We start from the raw sequence: 13,604 nt of genomic DNA on the forward strand, positions 1-13,604 counted from the left end.
AGGACTTCCTCAGTGGAGTGTCAAGAAATATAAAGGATGCACCCTGGAAAAATAGGGAACTATTCTATCCTGAACAGATAGAATAGCATGGGAAGGAGCTGCAGGTCACCTGCATGGACGTTCCTAAAACTCCAGGTGGTTGAGCTGAGACCAGGGAAAGGGGAGAGGACCGGCCCAGAGGCTGCACAGGGACGAGTCAGAAGGCGAAGGGCCTTGTGTGCTGGGGTGTGTCTTGGTCTGTATGGCTCTAGCAAAACGCTGCAGGCAGGCAACTGGTGAATGGAGGCGGGAAGGTCAAGGGCAAGAGCCAGGGCTCACAGCTTCTGAGGGTGTTCTCCTGCATCCTTACCTGGGAGAAGGTGGGAAGGGTAAAAAGGGCCCAGGCTGCTCTTCTCCAGCAGTTTTATAAGGCACTGATCCATTCATGAAGATGCAGCCCTCATGTCTTAACCACTTCAACAAGGCCACCTGTCAATCCCACTGCGGTGAGGGTTTATGTGTAGCACGCGTTTGGGGGCACTTTCAGCCGTAGTGGGTCAACAGTGTGCTTGTGAGTTCTCGACCCTCCTCTCCTTCCAGCCCAGGGGAGGACTGATCTTCCCTGCAGCCTGAAGCAGGGCAGCCACCACAGGACATTTGACCAACATCCAAACGTGAACGTGAACAGCACATGTTGCTCCCAGTGAAAGTTTGTCCCTGCTCAGTTCAGTGCATCCCTTGCTCTCCCCAGTGACACGCTGGCACATGGGGGATGGAGATTTTATCGGTCTGTGTTCCTGACCCAACAACCTACAATGGACAAAGAGCATGTGTGGGAACAAAGGGAATACAAACCTCATGCCTATTCACTGAGATTCGGGTTTGTTTTGTTATCACAGCATCACGGGGCCCATCCTGACTGATGTATCTGCCAGTCAAAGGAATTTAGGATTTACTCTGAAGTCCCAGGGATCAGAATATCAACTTCTCTATAGGGACCATGCAGGGGACACGAGTAGGCAAAAGTAAGAGTGTGCGCCGACCCTATTAATTCCAGGTAAATAATGCAGGATTCTTTCTTTTCCCAGAAAACCTCACATCCTCTCACACATCTGTGCCTCTGTGCATGTTGCCACCTTGCCCTTTGACTCTTTCTGGAACATTCTAAGCCTCCATTAGTTGTGGCATAAAAGACATGCTTGCGTATATGAATTCCCAAATCTACACTGTCACCCAAAACACCAAGATATTTTGGTGCCGTGACCATCGCCGTGTCCAGGAGGGTTGGCACATATTGAAACGCCTCCTGGTGGAGCAGGCCCTGGAGGAGGGGCCCCGGGCAGATGAAGGGCCCTGCAACTGGAGAGCACAGGTCCAACTTTGCCCAGCGGATACGAAGCTCAGCCCAGCGAACTGTCGCCACCCAGGAACGCAGGACTCCTTTTATCCTGTCTTCTGAGGTTTTGTGAGGATCAGGACATGGGCCATTTTATGGGACATCTCCAGATGTGCAAGTGTTGGAAAGTATTTTGGATTTCAGAGAAGAAGACATTTCCCCCTCCTTTTTCCAGACTGGGTCTCTGAGTGACCTTTGGTAGTGGGAGAGGAGGGCCCTGAGTGGATTCCTGAGCAGAGGAGGGTAGGGGCCGTCCAGACCTGAGAGTCAACGAGATCCCTCTCAGATCTCTCTGGGAAGAGATGGAGGCCAGGAGGCCGGCGAGGAATGAAAGGAGGTGGTGGATCAGAGTGAGGGTCAGGTACTCGGATGCAGGTGTGGAGGCCCTTACCAACCCAGGGCTCATGGGGGCAGTGGGTTCTCGGGGGGAAAGGACCCACTCGGGCATGGGTAGGGATGCTCTAGGTACTTCCCAAAGCCGCCTCAACTCTCCACTTTCGCCACTGTTCCAGCCTTCATTGCAGGGGCAGGCACGAGGCTCCAAATGGGGGCACAAGGTGGAAAATACAACCTGCTGACCTTTGGAAGCTCTTGACACAGATCAGTTATCAGGTATAGTTGTGTCCAGCTGCAGAAGACAAAACCCTCAAATAACAGTAGCTTCAGCAAGATGGAGCTGCGAAAGGGGGAATCCACCGGCAGGCGAGCAGGCAGGCATTCACCGGGGATACCAGGAACCCAGCCCCTGCCCTCTGCCGTCTCATCCTGTGACTGGCATCTCATGATCCAGTGTGGCTTCCCCAGCAGCTGCCATCACCTCAGCATTCCAACCAATAGAAAAGAAAGGAAAAGGAGAGTGTGCTTCTGTTCTGTGCCGTCAGCCATGACTTCAACACGCGGTCAGCCAACGGCCAGAGAAGCTGACGCAGGCCTTTCCCCATGGACCCAGCTACAATCCACAGTTCTGGTATCAAAGAGAGAGGGAGCAGGATGCAGAGGCTTCGTGGAGATTCAGCCTGGGTTGTTTTTTTTTTAACTCCGTAGCAGTGCCAAAGCCACAGACTCAGTAGAAACCATGGTTCCAATTTTACGTGTCGAGCTGTTCCCAGGCGTGCGATGCCTGATCGGGTCTCTCCCAGGATTCTCAGTGAGGGCTCTTTCAGTGGGTGACTTCTCGCATTGTGGGTCAGTGGGAGGTGACCCCATCAGAGCTGTGGGGTGTCTGGGGAGGTGGCAGGTTCCCGGGGGGCCCCAGCTTCTGCACTCTGAGTCACAGAGGACGGGATCGGGTACACTTTCCATCAAAGGCAGCAAGATTTCCATCCCAATGCACCTGCAGAGGGGAGCCTGCCGTGATGGCCCAGGGAAGGACCACACCAGCGTCCTGCACAGACACCCACACCGGCCTGGACACCTGGCCCACTCCCCGCCAGCCTGGCTGTGGGTGGGTGGAAGCAGGGCTCACAGGGACTAGCTCGTGGCTCTACGCCACCAGCTGCACGTGACCTTGGCCCAGTCACTGCCCCTCGGAGCCTTGGTTTCCTCATCCATAAAAGGAGGCGAGCTGTCCCTCATTGTCAACTCATGGAGCCTGTTACATAAGAAAGCACGTGAAATGCGGCCAGCTGGGCTCTTGGGCCGGTGGCCGCAGAGATTGTGGGTTCCTTCTCCTTCACCTCAGTGCAACGGAGACATACTGGCCTGTGGGTTTTCCAGGAAGATAAGGCCCTGGCATTGGAAGTGATCAATGATGTGACCAGGGGGCCGAGGGACGTGGGGCCGGCCGGTTTCCTGCAGGAACGTGCCTGACAACTCTGGCCACAGGCTGTTCATCCCAGTGGATATTTCCTGTGCTGGGCTGGGCTGTGTCTGGGGACACTCAGCAGCGGCACTGGGACACGGCTGGCTGAATTTGGAATTTGAAAGCCGATCACATTGCGATCATCAGTTTTACAAGACAAGACATACGTCCCTTGACCAGAGGGGGGTATGCTGTGAACGTCACTGAAGAAAGGGAAACCGCTGGCTTCCTTGTGTCCCAATTGTCCCTTCCCACTGAGGTGACCCCTCGAGCTCCCACAGGAAAGGCCAGCTGCAGAGCCAGGAGCAGCACTCGGCTCCCAGGTCCTGCCCCAAGGTGGTGCCTGCTGAGGCGCAGGTTCACCTGCCCAGGCCGGGAGCCGTGGGGTCTCCTTGGAGATTGGCTATGGACGTACTGACGGTGGCCCCGGGGGTGCTGAGGTTTGGATGTGATCGAGTGTGTCCCCCAAGGATCCAATGCTAGAGACCTGGTCCCGGCATGACATTATTAAGAGGTCGTGAAACCATTAAGGGGTGGGCAGGGGAGGAATTTAGGTCATTGGGGGGCGTGTCCTGGAAGGGATTGAGAATGAGCAGGGCTGGTCTTGGCTCTCCGGCTTCCTGTCCTGCCCCCAATTCTTTTCCTCTCCTACTCTTGCCGTGGTACCTTCTGCAATGCTGTGACCTAGCTGAGGGGACCCTCACCAGCAGCTCAACAGCTGGGGCTTCCCTACTTAGACTTCCAATATCTAAAACTGTGAGCTGTGTAGACTTTTTTCTTTGTAAGTGCTCAGCTTCAGGTACTTTGTTATAGCTTCAGATATTTCCACAGCAATGGGAAATGGATTAACACAGGGTCCTCTGGGATGGAGGCATGGCTTTGTACTGGGTGACACTGAGCTGGCAAGTGATCAGAGCCAACTACAGGGAGGCAGTCTGGGTGCATCCCAGGGGAGAGGACCAGGTGGCTGTCACTTTGTTACTAACTTATAAAACCTCTGTAGGAGAGACTCTGAGGCCAGAGGGTCTGTCCTGGTACTGAGATTCCCTGTCTCCTTGGAGCTCATGCCTTTGGCCCACAAGCATGAGCTCTTCTCTTATGGGCTGCCCCCTTTCTCCACTGTAGAAAGAGAGACCACTGTAAGAAAGATGGAGTCTCAGGGAGGAGGGCGACCTTTTCAAAGATCTCCCAACAGAAACTACATTTCTGTTTGCTTTTCTCCCTGGGAACATCACTCACTCCCTGACCTGCCTCTCAGTGGAGGACCTCATCCCCGCTATTCACTCCACTGCACAAGATTTATGACCACCCCAGGCTCGGCCTCCACAATTTAGCCTGCCGTTCCTCTTCTGCCACTTAACATGGGCCACATGTTACTTGCTTTTGTCTAGAGACTCTCGTCTTCTCTTTACCTCTTCTCCATAGTTGCTGGGGCTCCAACTTGAACCTTCTCTTCTTCTCCGGCCTCTGACTGGCCTCCCTGCCTCCAGTCTCAGACACATGGGTCTGTCATCTTTTTGGGGCACACTGGGTGGGCACGTCTCCAAACAAAACAAACAAACAAAACAAAAAACTGTGTTCCTTGTCCTTTGCTTCGATTATCTTAAAAACCTGTTTTCTTCTTTCATTTTGTTCTTGGAGATTATGTAAATGAGATATGGAAGGCAAGATGTGCTTGTTTAAAAAATACTTAAAATGAAGCACACTTGGGAAGAGGGTGAAAAGCCATCATCCCTTCGACTCCTTTCCTCAACTCCCTTCTCCTTGTGAGTTCCTAGGGTTCCCTCTCTGCCTGTCCTGGTCCACGAACCCATCCATTTGGGGGGCTGTAGAAATACAAATGGAATCACGCCAAGCCTTTTGTCTCTCTGAATAACATCCCCGGTGACCCTCCATGTCAGCCTACAGCTCCCTCTTTGTTTTTAAAAATGGGGAACCAGGAGCCAGGGTCTGCACAGGCACATCTGGGCTGTCTCCCAGCTGCGCTGTTGGGTCAGCACCCCTGCAGGGAGCACCCTGGGACCCCTGACCTGTGGGGAGAGTCCTGTGGGGCTCTTCCTGTGCTTGGGAGGGCTAGGTGAGGGGGTGACCTGCTCTGGAGGTGCCATTGTGGGGACATCCGTGGTTGCCAGCTCCCAGGCCACTCTTCATCAGCCAGGTCTGCCCCGGCCTGACAGTGATGGTGTATCCCCAGCCTCTGCCCAGACGGACTTGTCTCACCCCTTGGTAGCCTTCTCAACCACCAGGACAGGTGCTCCTGATCCTCTGCTGCCTGCCTAGCCTTCTCACACCTCATGTCTCTGTGCGGTCTGGAAGCTGGGTGTTCACAGGGCTTTGGTCACAGCTTCGTCGGGACACAGGGCAGGATGCCTTATCCCTTTTACTAATCTGTCATTCCCTGCAAGGCCTGCGCCACTCAGGGGCAAGGCTTGGTCTTATTTATATTGCCATCAATATCGCTGGCGCCTAAACTGAGCCTGGTCCAGAAAACAGGGAGCAGATGATGGCTGAGAGAAGGGCCGGCTGGGCCTGAGGTGGTTCTCCAGGAAACAGAAGAGGTGCATGTCCCGTCCCCATTTTTAGGTCAGACGTAGCCAGTTCTGCCTCCTAACTTTCCACAGTATCGAGTGTAGTGGACAGAGGAATGCTGCCACCCAAGTGGTTCAGTCCAATTCCCAGAACCTTCCACAGCAGTGTGTGTGTGTGTGTGTGTGTGCGTGGGGGTGTTCTGCAGGTGGGATTCAATCACAGAGCCTGAAATGGGGGGGTGATTTTGGAACACCTGGGTGGCTCCCCAATGCCATCACAGTGTCCTTGTAAGAGGGAGATTTGACACAGAAAAGGAGAAGGCACTGTGACCACAGGTGTAGAGGTGGGGGTGACGCGGCCAGGAGCCAAGGAACGCCAGCAGAGCCAGCCTGAGTGACAGGACAGGAGCCCTTCCTGTCTGATCCCAGCATCAGCCCAGGGCAGCCGCGTCCACACCTCAGCCTCCAGAGCAGTGAGAATAGCTTCCTGTGTAAGTCACCACCACGGTGGCCATTTGTGCCAGTGGCCATCAGAAACTAATACTTGCCCTAAGTGTTCAGCCGCTAGCGAGGATGCGGACGGAGGCCACGGGGACTGGCTGGAGATGCCGTTCTCTCTTGGCAGGTCCTGGGATCTCAGGAAGGAGGACACGCCAACAGAGGGACCCGTCTGAGCACAGTGCAGCTAAGGGCCCTCCACCGGGACTTGAGGGTGAGCTTAAAAACTGAAGCGGAAAGAAGGAAGCGTCTTAGAAAGTGGAAGGGAGACCCCAGTCCAGGGAACGTGCGGAAGGATTCTGCATGCACCCGGCCAACCCTGTGGTCCCCTCCAGAGAGCCTTGCATGGGGAAGCTACTGTCCCCTGCGTGCTGTGCGTCACACGTTGATGGGGACGTGGTGCTGAGTCCCCGGTAGACGGTAGACGGCCAGCTTCTGGGTGGGGCTTCCCTGCATTGCCGAGCAGTCCCCTCCTTCGATCTCCAGAAGGTCGGCCCCCACAGGGCACCAGGGAAAGACCCCACTGGGAGGTGGGCCCGTAGCCGGCCACGCCTGTCCTCTGACTCTTCCATATTTGGTCTGGTGGGGTAGGTTGTCCTCATGCACAAGTTATGTCCTGAGAGTTGACTTGGTAAACTTGGAAGCAGCCTTCACTTACTGGCCTCTTTTATATCACTATTATTGTTATTTTAACATTCCATGGTCCCACAGTGGTAATTTAAAGAGTTAATGGAGCCTTCTAGAAGTTCTCAACATATTTTTAGCCCCTGGAGGAATTTGGCCCGATACCATCACAGAGCCATCATCTTTATGAGTGTGATGTTTTTTGTTTTTTTTCTTTCTGGCACCAATATTGTATCAAGGGTAACATCAGAAATTAGCCGCCACTCCAACAACCTAACTGGCTTTATTTGGTCCCTGTTCCTTTCTTGTCCCTGCCCATTTGCAGATACATATTTTAATCATCTCCATCGCAGTTTAGATAACATTCTGCAAACTCCTCTTTTCTCTTGATGTCCTAGCAAACGCATTTTTCTGTGATACAACAGAGTGTTGGTAATTGAAACTTTGAAAGACTGTGGCCCTGTGTTTTGAATACCTGCTCCTGATGGGTGGAGCTGTTCCTGCATGCTGGGACATTTTAGTAGTTTCTGATTCTTTAAAAAAAAAAAAAAAAAAAAAAAAAAGTTAAGAAGTTGTTGTGATAAAAAACTGGTCTTCACTTTGAACGATCGACAGATAAATTTCCAGCCCATATGAAAATGTCCGTGGCATTTGAAATATGTGGCCAAATTATTTTCCAACCAGGCAGAACTGAGGAAACCTGCCCAGCAGCTCAACTGCTCTTTCATTTCTTCTCTTCTTCACTAGCATTAGGTATTACTGCTTTCTACTGAATTTATTTGCTCTTAAATAGCAAATTCTTGCTTTTATTTACAGTTAATTGAATGTTCTCCAAGATCGAATAGTTTTCATGTTTATCCCTCAGTTACACGTATTCTGCTCTTCTTCCGTTATGTTAGGATAGACTGACTCGTTGTTTTTCCTGACCTGATTTAATGCACTTTTTATATCCAACTAGATATTGATTTTGTCTAACATACTGTGTGTGTGTGTGTGTGTGTGTGTGTGTGTGTGTATATATATATATATATATATATATATATATTTTTTTTTTTTTTTTTAACTTTTTTCGCTCTTAAATTGCAGACTGGGTTAGGACTCAAGAGTACCGTTTTGAGGACCAGACAGATTCCAACCCCTAGTCAGCTACTGCTTGATTTTGGATCGATGGCTCAGCATTTCTGAGCCTCTGTTGTCTTGTCTGCAAAATGAGCCCAAAGCGCCTCCTCACATGGCCACGGATTTTCCAATCTGCTTCTTTTCTTTTCTATCAGTTACTTCTCTCCCTACCACTCTCACAACCAAGTGTTGTCCCCCGCCCCCTGCTTGTTTACATAGTTGACTGTCTGTCCTTTTTGGTTTTTCTTTAAAGTCCCCAGTGAACTGTCTGCGGTGCATGTTCTCAGGACCAGCAATGATTATGGCCCTTTGGTGCCCAAATGTGTTCCAGATGGGCGACGCTCACGTGGTAGCACCGGCTCGGGGCCAGCCTCTCCTTACGGAGGCTCCTACTGGAATCTGGGTGACGGGCGTCTGGAGTTGGAAGGGGGAGACTCTCCAGTACAGAAGGGAACATTGGAGGGGTTGCCTCAGCGAATCTGTGCCCCAAAGAAAGCTGATATTGCTGCAGCCGTGGGCAAGAATGCCGAGAATGCCTCCTGCAGTTTCCTCTCTTTGCAGTTCTCCATTTTAACCACCGTCAGGAAGTGACCTGCAGGCAGCAGGAGCTCCTTCTCCCCAGGTCCACAGGGAGTGGGCTAGCATGGGACCATCAGGGTGGGAGTGGCCTTGCTCCCTGCCTGCCTTCCTCAGTCTGCGATGGGAACAGCTGGCCATTTGGGCCAGATGCACCCGGGTTCTGGTCCCGTCTCCGCCACCCTCCACGGATGGCAAAGTCGCTCATCTTCTCAGAACTTTTGTTTTCTTTCCTATCAAATGGGAAGAGCGACACCTGCCTCAGTGGGTTCATCACGGTGTCTAAATGAGACCAGGGAAGCACAGTGTGTCCCTGGCTAAGGGCTGGGGTGAGGGTGAGCATTGTCTCTGTTCAGGTTGTGGCAAACCTGACCATGACTCTCTGGAGCCTTTTCCCAGTCTCACCCGAGTTCCTCCTCCAGCTCTGTTGACCCAAGGATTTCCCTCTCTGGCTGTGTGTTGGGGTCCAAGTACTTCATTTCCTGTGACACATCTTTACTTTCTCTAAAAAGGGTCAATGCCTAGTGCACAAGCTGTTGTAAGAATCAGTTGCAATGTACAATAAGCTTAGGCGAGTACTTGGTATCTATCTAGTAGGTGCTCAGTAAACCTCAGCTATTATGGTTCTGATCCTTAAATCTGCATTCTGCTGATGCACCCTAGACCTGCAGGTGCCACTCCCTCTGCCTGGAAGTCCATTCTCCCCGTCTCTGCTGCCTGCTTCATTCTGGGCACACCAGGACTTCTCCAGGAAGCCTGCCTGGGCTGAAGGAGGTGCCTCCCTGAGGCCCACAAGCTTCCTCATGCTCAGCCCTGTGGCAGCTCAGTGCAGTGGCTGCACTCGGGCTCTGGAGGTGCTTCCATGGTGCTAGACAGGCACCTCCGCCATCTTGGCAGCTGTGAACACCTGTAGCCTTGACGTTCCCACAGGTGAGATGGTACAAAGGTGCCTCCCCGCCTCAGCTTCCTTCAAGGATAAGAAAAGAAGATGCAAGGAAAGGGCTTGGAATGGCTCGTCTTGTTCTGGAACACCTGCTTTTCAGGAGTAGGGCCATGTGGGGTTCCCCCGGCATCTGTGTCCCCCACGGCCAGCATATGACCCCCAGGGGCTGTGCCTGTCGGCAGGTGGCTGGGTGAGTGACCGGGTAGACCCTGCGGGGATTTTTAATATACTTATCACTTTAGAGACCTTTTAATATAGACAAATCAGTTGCTGTTGAGAAACCGTAGCTCTGCTCTGGGAGCTGCTACAGCTGAAGAAGAGGGCTCGAGTGTCAGCGGAGGCTTATCCTAGGCCTGGGGTCAGCTCCCCACCAGCAGTGGGTGTTCACAGACAGAGAGAGGCCAAGGAACAATCCGCTTTTCCTGGGTGCCTACTGTGTGCCGTGCCATGCTTGCTGCATCTGTCTCACTGTGCAGCCATGACAAGGGCCGAGCTGGAGCTGTGGGCCACCAGGCTGCTCTGGCCTCTGATTCTGCCCCTGCTACTTCCCAGCCAGGTGACCTTGATCTGTGACTTTAGTCCTCTGACTTTCCTTTTCCATCAGGTGGGAAAGACCTTCCTGACTTCATTTATCTTTTTTGGGGGGAAATAGCAATTAAAATTCAAATAAGTTCTGTGACGGGGTTGGTGCACACACGTCCAAAGCTAAATAAATACCCGTCATTCATGATAATAGCATTATTGATCTTCATATGATTTTGCCTGACAACTATCGGACAAAGAAACTTGGAATGAATATGCAAGGTGGAAGAAAGTTGAGCAGCTAGCAGAACTATTTGACCAAAGCAACAAATTCATAAAAGTGTAGATACACAGCTGAGCACAGTGGCTCACACTCCAAGTTCAAGGTCAGTCTCAGCAACTTAGTGAGATGCTATCTCAAAACAAAACAAAACAAAACAAAACAAAAAAATAAAATAAAAAGGGCTGGGATTGTGGCTCAGTGACAGAGCTTTTGCCTAGTGTGAGTAGGGCCCCAAGATCAATCCCCAGTACTGAAAAAGTACACACACACACACACACACACACACACATTTATCTCCAGTAGTAGGAGTTTGGTGAATTACAAATTTATCTTCCCCCTGCAATGTATTTCTGATCTTTATTTCACCCTAGGATTTTCTAGTGTCTTTCTCTTTTATTACCAATACAGTTTCAATATTTATTTTATTCTTCATTTTAATCGGGAAAACTTGGGACATGACAAGTCTTCATTAGCCAGAGCACAACCCAAGTGGCTGGGAATGGAGGAACCGCTGGAGATGGCTCTCCTCCTACAGGAACTGGAACGAATGGTGGAGGCCCGGCACCCAAACAAGCACCCAAACAAGCAAACACACACACACACACACCGTGGAATGTGCAGAACACCACTGTGGCGTGAGCTTACTTGTGAGAAATATCGGGTCTGGCTCTGAGGGCATGACCAAGGGTTAAGAGAGGTGGTAGAGAGGGGGGACCATGGGGACACGTGTATACCTTTATTTCCCTTTTCTCTTTCTCTTTTCACTATTTCTAAGTTGGAATACATTATATTTATCTTAAGAAAGAAACTAGAAGACAAAACTCAATTTTTTTTTCAAGTTTGGAAAAATTTTTTGGAAAAAAAAAATTAAAAAATCTTTCTTTTATAAACTTCAAAGTATCTCATAGTCTGAGCCAATTCTGTTTACTCTGTTTTTGTTGTTGTTGTTGTTGTGTGTGTGTGTAGGTGGCTTTGAAATGTTCACACCCAGGGCTGAAGGAGACGGGTTGTTGTCTAATCTGTGAAATGGGATGATAGCATGTGCTTTGAAAGGGGGTCACAGGAGTGACATGTTTATGTAAAGTTCCTTGCACGGTCCTGGGCACTCAGCAGGGCCTCAGCAGGTGCCAGGGGAGGCTGCTTTTGTGGACCACGATGTGACCCAACTGGCTCCGTGCGGAGCAGGTTCTGCTTTGGCTGCCAGGTGCACCTAGGGGGTGACTGTCACCTCCCTTGGAGGTCTGGGATGTTCCCAATGGGCTCTGCCTGCCTACTCCTAGCCCACCTCCTATTCCAGACCCTTCTCCACTCAATGGCCAGAGCTGCTTCCCGTCACAGTTTACTTGGATTGTGACAGTGTTCAGTCCCCCATCATTTCAGTCCGCCTTTCCATCATTTTAGATCTAAACCGAGGCCTCACAGCAGCCCACAAGCCCCTGGCCTGATCAGCAGCCAGCCATTTCAGACTCATGTCTGACCTGGTTCTCATCATCCACTGTGGCCCACTCTGCTCTCCTCAGTGACCTCAGACACACCAGAGCCACTCCACCTCAGGGCCTTTGCACTTCTCCTCCCATCCGCTGGGTGCTCGGGCACCAGACGTGTACATGGCTCCCTCCTCAGTTCACCTGTCCCTGCTCCGCTGGGACTCCCTAAGCCAGCCCTTCCCCCGCTGTCTTCCCTGGGGTCACATTGCCTCTCTGTGTTTCTTTGCTCCTCCTCACGGCATTCGCCACACGATATGCAATATCTGCGTGTCTGATTGATGCTCTTTCACCAAGTGTGAGTTCACAGGGGGACAGGCGTGGTCAGCTTTCCTTGCACACAAATGGGTTCCCAGGCTCCGAAGAACACCAGCCACCCTGGACTCGTGATCAGCGTTGGTCGGAGCAGTGAGTGAAGTAAGAGAAGGAATCAGACATGACCTTCACATTGGCTGCAGATCATGTAAGTAGAAAGGGTCTTCTGAGAGCAGATGGGAAATGAACAGCCTTCCCCCCAAAGAAAGCAGTGCCCTTGAGACGTGGGTGAGTCTTAAGGAATCACTGTCAGTCGTCAAGCCACCCGACGAGGCTCCTGAATTAACACTTGACAAATGGCACCTGGGCATGTGCCTTTCCACCCATCCTCCTCTATCAGGCCCACCGACCTGCTTGGGCCCAAATTGCCTTTTGACCAGGTCAGCGGGGATCAGGGTGTACATGTGGCACAGGCAACAGGACATGCGTGGGGTACCAGGAGAGTCTCCCACTCTGCTCAACCCCTGGAGGGGGCAGTGCAAGACCCAAATCCCCCAGATTTGGGCACCAAACCTCCCTTTCCTCCCAGCTGTGCTCCACTGGAGTGGGCCCAGAACACTGCGCTTCCTCCCCAGTTCAGCTGTCCCTGCTCAGCTGGGACTCCCTAAGCCAGCCCTTCTCCTCTGAGGTCACATTTGATTCTAAGATTGGGTTGATTTTTAAGACTGGAGGGAGAATCTTCTGTTGGAGGAAGAAGGGAAGGCCTGGGGGGAAGACGTGGTGGTGGGGTGGGTGCAGAGCGGGGTGGCAGGGGTGGAGGGCATGGTGGGAGGGGCTGGGAGACCCTTCGATCTAATTTCTATTGTGTATTTTGGAAGAGAGAGTGTATGTGATTGTGTGTAAGTGTGGCATGCACAGGTGTCCTTGGGTCTGCTGAGGGTTCCTGGGTTCATCGTAGGCTTGTTTGCCCCTGTGTGTGTATGTGTGTGTGTGTGTGTGTGTGTATGTGTGTGTGTCTGTATGTGTGTCTGTGTGTGTATGTGTGTGTGTGTGTCTGTGGGTATGTGTGTCTGTGGGTGTGGGTGTGTGTCTATGGATGTGTGAGTGTGTCTACTTCTGGGTACTTTTGGTTTGCTCTGTGTGTGTCTCTCTCATTGTGTATATTTGTGTAGATTTTTTGGCTGTGGTGAGTGTGTGGGGATTCTACAGATGCACACCTGTGAGTCCGGCCTTCACCTCCCTTGCTGGGACCCTTGGGCCGCTCCTGCGGTGTTTCGCATGGGGATGGGCAAGGCACCCTGTTGCATCCAGCCTGAGGAAGAAGCCCAGGATGAAACAGGCCATGTACAGCAATCCAGGCTTCTGAGCATGGCCCTTGGGTTCTCTTGGGCACCTAGACCTGGACCTGGTTCCAGGACCCTGTGGATCCCCAACTTCACACATGCTCAATCCCCTTCCACAGCATGCTGCAGTATTTGCATATAATGTGCACACACCCTCCGGACACTTCGTCATCTCTAGGGGACTTATAATGCCGAGGATGTCGTAAGCGCTGTGCAAACAGCTGTTAGACCGTCTTGTTTAGGGAATGACGAG

Source organism: Callospermophilus lateralis, chromosome 5 (genome assembly GCF_048772815.1).
Source record: "Callospermophilus lateralis isolate mCalLat2 chromosome 5, mCalLat2.hap1, whole genome shotgun sequence".
NCBI lineage: Eukaryota > Metazoa > Chordata > Mammalia > Rodentia > Sciuridae > Callospermophilus > Callospermophilus lateralis.